This window comes from Mercenaria mercenaria, chromosome 5 (assembly GCF_021730395.1).
Source record: "Mercenaria mercenaria strain notata chromosome 5, MADL_Memer_1, whole genome shotgun sequence".
Classification (NCBI taxonomy): domain Eukaryota; kingdom Metazoa; phylum Mollusca; class Bivalvia; order Venerida; family Veneridae; genus Mercenaria; species Mercenaria mercenaria.
Genome location: NC_069365.1, coordinates 44608473 through 44614544, shown reverse-complemented (window position 1 = coordinate 44614544; position 6072 = coordinate 44608473). Strand labels below are relative to the sequence as shown.

General features: G+C 32.6%; 1 long non-coding RNA gene across 1 annotated transcript; it reads left to right on the top strand.

Annotated features, from left to right (window-relative positions):
• The first annotated feature begins 1261 nt into the window (after nucleotides 1-1261).
• Nucleotides 1262-5783, top strand: LOC123558954 (uncharacterized). The gene is made up of 3 exons (XR_006687848.2): nucleotides 1262-1400; nucleotides 3552-3620; nucleotides 4411-5783. It is a non-coding gene; the product is annotated as an uncharacterized LOC123558954 (long non-coding RNA).
• The last annotated feature ends 289 nt before the right edge of the window (nucleotides 5784-6072 follow it).

The window sequence follows — 6072 nt, the reverse complement described above, 5'->3', positions numbered from 1 at the left end:
CCATGTAATCTTTTATATAATGTTCTTATTATTTAAATTCGATTATGATTGTTACAATGTATGACTATTAATATTTTTTATTAATATTATTATCATCATTATTATTATTACAACTATTAATTTTTAAAGTACTGATAATAATGATTATATCCATAGCATCATAATAAAATATGATGATAGTAATAATAATATTGTTATTTAAATTTATTATTGTTGTATTATTTCTATTATTCAATAGCTTACGGAACGCTAAATTTGAAAATCGTGAAATAGAAGTAGAAATCATTATATGAGCCGCGCCATGAGAAAACCAACATAGTGCGTTAGCGACCAGCTTGGATCCAGACCAGCCTGCGCATCCGCGCAGTCTGGTCAGGATCCATGCTGTTCGCTTTTAAAGCCTATTGAAATTGGAGAAACTGTTAGCGAACAGCATGGATCCTGACCAGACTGCGCGGATGCGCAGGCTGGTCTGGATCCATGTTGGTCGCAAACCCACTATGTTGGTTTTCTCATGGCACGGCTCATATATATTTTTATTTCTTATATAGTCAAGATATAGTTTCGTTGATACAAAACAACAACATCAACAACAGCATTTTATACTTTAGTTAAAGATATTTCAAGGTATGTTCAATTACTATAAATCAAACTTTTACAGCGTGCCCATCTGGTTTCTATGGTGATCTTTGCGAGCAATCCTGTGGTCATTGTTTGGATGATGATGTTTGTTACGGCAACACCGGAAGATGTCCTCGCGGCTGCGCAGCTGGTTGGCATGAAGACACCTGCGAAATCGGTATAAGTTGATATCATTTACAGAATGTATTATAATTGTGTTTGAATAATTAAGGAATTGATTTTCTTTGGGTATTTTAAAGAGTTTCTTTTCATTGAAGTGTTCGTACTATTCTTTTTTTAAATGGAGTCATGTATCACAACAGTTTTCTTTACGAATGAATTGTGCAACATAATTGTCACCATTCATAGCATATAGTTATTACGTAGTCCCTAAGGTTGTCCTGAGTCCATCTGTGTTTCGGCAGAACTAATGAATTCTTGTTTCACAGTTCCTAGGAAAAAATAAAATATTTCTGCTTAAAAAGACTTCCTCGATACACGATTTCTATAGGTCAATTCGTGAATATAAGCCATAGAATGACGTTCTAAATGAAAGTAATTATAACATTGTTTTAAAGTAAATAAATCCACTGTAACTTCAAAAGAAGGACCGGTTGCCACTAAACTGCTATGTTTTCTAGTATGCTCTGCTGGTACGTTTGGCGAAAACTGTGACCAGGACTGCGGTTTCTGTCTCAGCAATACTGCATGTGATGTAATTAACGGAATTTGTCCAAATGGCTGTAATCCGGGTTACCAGGGAGATGCATGTGATATAGGTAAATGGGTGCGATTTTTACTCTTCAAAGAATATCAAGTGGTATTTTAACACAGAGTCTAGTCACGTGGATTTTAATACCAAATCAAATATTGCAAAACTCATTCTCAATCTTTTCTTAACATATAAATATTTCTCAAAAAGGAGAAGAAATGGCGGGAATTTCAACTACAGAAAGATGTACTATGCATCTTTTATTCGCACCTTGAATATATCATTTATCACATTTGATGCAAGTGTGTATTACTTTAATACAGGAGTAACAACACTGTCCATTTCTTTAAAGTGACTTTGAGCTTTCAAATTCCTTAAATTTTGATTGATGATTATAATGTCCACCACACCTATGTTTTTATACATTTTTATCTGTATAAGTTCAAGCACAGATGAAAACTAGGCGTTGCAAAAACTGTAATTGTATATTAATATTAATATAATTATTTAGCTTTGATATTGGATATTTTGGCAAACTGACAGACCTGGTAGAATATTACCTAAATGTCAAATTAATATTCAATATTTTATTTATTATTTTATAAGAAAGATAACATACATACCTTTATAATATATCACGTTTATGTAACTAATTCCAATATAATCCTTCATAGAGTACAAACAGGCGTAATACGAATGAAATTTGTTTAAACCCACCGCCGGTGTAAACATACAGGCGAGCACGACTCTAGTTAATGGTATCTCCAAATGAAACTAACAAAAGTACTTAATATCTAATTTTCGGTAGAAATCTTTGTATATTTGTTTGTTTATGTTTTACTTTGATAATGAAACATGGAACACTTCAAGCATTTGTCGAAGCAGATGTTAAGACAAAGAAGAGCATCCTATTTTATCTTATAAAAAAATCAAAGGCAACAGTTTGGCTAAGTCTTCAATAACATAACTTATTTTGACATTTCGATGGTACGAACTAGAAAATTGTACGTGATGGAAAATATCTAAGGGCAAAGACTTTTGCAATATATACTGCATGGTACAATTACTGCTGCAATCCACTGAATATCTGCACCAAGTATCAGTCCCGAAAATTTCAACAAAAAGAGTTAGATTAATGTAAATACAATCCAACAAAACGTTAAAGTTTAGTTACAAATGTAATCATGAACATAGTTAAATTGCCAAATAAAAATTTAAGGACAGTTTCAATCTGATCAAAAGTACTTGATCTTCTAAACGAAGATCTGAGGATGACCCATTTACATTCATCTTTCTGTATATTTGGATTTCCGATATTGCTATTTTTATTTGAACCAATCAGAAGGCTCGTATCAACAAGCATTTGGCCGAACCATCAAAATAGCGTCGGATGGCAAAGGGTGAGAAAAATGTCCAGTCAGCCCGGGGCACTATACCAACTGAGCTAACCGGCTGCCTGACACCTTACGTGACCAAGTCCGTACCGTGACATATGATTCCTCTATGAGTTCTCACGAGGGCGCAGTCATTATGTGGCCGTCATAAGAAGTGTAAACATGAAAAATTCAGTCTAAATATAGATTTTATAAACTTCTACTTTCACTTTCAAAATGTTGAAAGCAAGGCTCTGATTGGCTAGCAGAAGGGTAATCAGAACGAGCCTATCATTAGAACGTCTTTAGATCCAAAGCGTAGCGTTAATTGGAGATGTACTTTAGTCAGATCGATATAGTGAGCATTAATATTCCGAACTATTAAAATATCATTACATGTTTTATTTCTAACAAAAATTTTGACTAATGTATTATATTGATAAAACCTTTTGAGAGAAAAATTATTTCAGAAGATATCTTTTTAGAAATTTGCTCAATCGTGTACATCATTTTAGAATAATATTTTACATGTTTAAATTTCTTTTTTCATTATATACATACTAATGAAATACTGGAAAATATTGATGAAATATAATTCATATTTTCACAGTATTTATTTTTCACTGCAGTGAAACATATTTTTCTATATTTTCTCGAGGTATGAAAAAAACAACAACATATTTCACGAGTGGCGTAGCCACTAGTGAAATATTTTATTTTCATACCACTCGATGAAAATAAAGACAATATTCATGCAAAAAACTTTAGTATCCTCTATTTATTTACTTGTTCGTAAATTGTTATATGTATATTAAATCGTTTATAATTGCTATTTCGTTTTGAAGAATGTGACGTCACATCCGTCAACTGTTCTTCATGCGCTGCTGGATTTCAAGGAGCCATGTTCAAAACAGGTGTCACTTTATATTGTTTATGGTTTTAGTACATGCGATTGAACATTTAGACTGGAGAACATATATTCTAGAATTCTGAGTTGTATTACTTACAAAGGCTTTTGCATATTAAATTGAAAGAAAGTCATAGCGACTGTATACATTAGATTTCAAAACTGGCAATTAAAAGTGAAAATTTATCTTATTTAATAAGCTTATTTTCATCATAGATTAATTAGTACACAGTCACTTGAGGATGTTCCAGTTAGAGCCTTAACATTTTTATGAATTATGCAAAACCTACAATATAGTTTCCTGAAATGAACTGAAGTACATTTCATAAATAAAAGCATTATTTCATATTGGTGAAATCAACAATCTATAACACGACCTCTGCAACAGAAAATAGCAAATCACCTGTTAGAACTATGCGTTTTATTTAATCTTAAACTGTTTGTATGACCGTTATTCAATAATTACACGATGCAATATTTGCATTAAACGTTTTTGGTATATGTTGGCCTATTTTAAGTGCCTTAAAAAAATGTTGGTGACGTGGTGGCAAGAGGCAAGACATTCATTCAAGAATAAGCTGTTTAAAATCACTTTTCTTAAAACGAATCCGTGAATGTTGAAACAAAACATTTTTATGTATGATGTCTATTAGTTATCTATAAGTTATTTTAGATTTCACAATAACGTTTAAATCACTTTTTTCTGTTCATGCAATGTGTAGAATAGATCATGCTGTTTTATGTTACTTGTATTATTTGATATGGCATAGTTATATTTGGAAAACATTCCATTTCAGGTGGTATTGTGGCCGTGTCTGTTTGCGTTTGGTACTTTTCTACTATTCTTAACAAAGACTAAACATATACTAAACCACCTTCTACTATTTCTTCGGAAGACCGTCCCATGCCAGTACAAGCTTGAACAAATGGTTGTTAAAACAAAAGACGAATTGATATTTTCTGGATTTTATACTCTGTAATCATTTTTAAGAGCGTGAGTTTAACAATGACATACTGGCGCTCGATGCAATTCCGTTTATACCATTTCAAAGATTTTTATATATATTCTAGTGAGAAGCCTGATATTTACAGTTCATACAAAATAAGCATTACCCATAGTAAATAAATTTATATTAAATGTATATATATAGCATATATATGCTTTATTTTACATTCAATCCGTTCATATGTTACCCGTGTGTGATACCTTAAAGTTACATGAGTTGGTCACCCCGACAGGCGAAATAATCATAGGGTTCAACAAAGAAAAAGACTGGAGTTTCGTATGTAAAGACTTTACCGAACAACTGTGGAGCACTTTCAGTGAGAATGACGTCTTTCTAATTTGATACCTGCAAGAATTTGAAATCCCACTAATGACGACCTTATGAAGATTATGGACAGACATGCTCATAAATCATACATTAGCATGGTACGAAAGTCAATGACCATTGTGACATGATTTCTCTAGCAGTATTACCCACTAGGATATAGTCATCAGCGTTGACTCTGCCGTCTGTGCCTCTGCCAGTGAAATATAGAAAAAGCAGCAATAAAACATTATCGTTTATAACTTAACTGGGAGTTCTTGAACACAGTTTTGGCGGACCAGATGTATTTGTTTTTGACGTTGCTTCTTTTATTTTGTTTGCAAAAGGAGAATACTAACGAACTAAAGTACATGTTACATTTCATCTTCCAGATTGTAGTTCAATGTGCAGTATTTCAGTGAAAAAAATGCAGAAAAGACAAAATAAATAAGTCTTTTTTTGGTAAAATTTAAATTTGCATATTATGCTAGGTGTTTGTTCAATGTAGGCTCTAGTCTTTTTGTTCAGACTGAAAGTAACATAGCTTTTACCAATTATTCAGTTAGCCTGTGTTTGATTTTGGAGAGCGGCCATCTTGCATACTAATATAACCTTTACGACGGCCACGTATTTATAGTAATATTTCTAAGAATATATAATACTTTGAAGCTTATTTAATTGAAGTACATCTTGATGCATAGTAAATTTCAGTTATACCTACAGTTGACTTGGCTCACTCAGACTCGATGTCGGTATTAAGAGCCATGGAACAAAATGCACTATATAGAGATTTGACGATGAGTTCGAGCGAAAGGTTGTGTTCGAAATATCTGAAATGTGACTGTACTGTTATACATAAATTTAATTTATTATTTATTTATCAGGAGATCGGTTTAGAACTACCATAAGCATACTGTTACAAGAATAAATTGTACTCTTGCACTCAGATTTTTGTCTTGACCGTACGACATCTCATTTCAAGCGCTCAATGGTTTTTTTTATCGAAAAACATCTATAAGATGCTGGGCAGTTTACCTCGATCACACCATATCTTATCACGAGCACAAGACATCTTATTTTGATCGGTCGACATTTTGCTAGCAATAGTAAAAGGTTAGGGGGGTTTTGTAATCAAACCCTCCTCCTCCT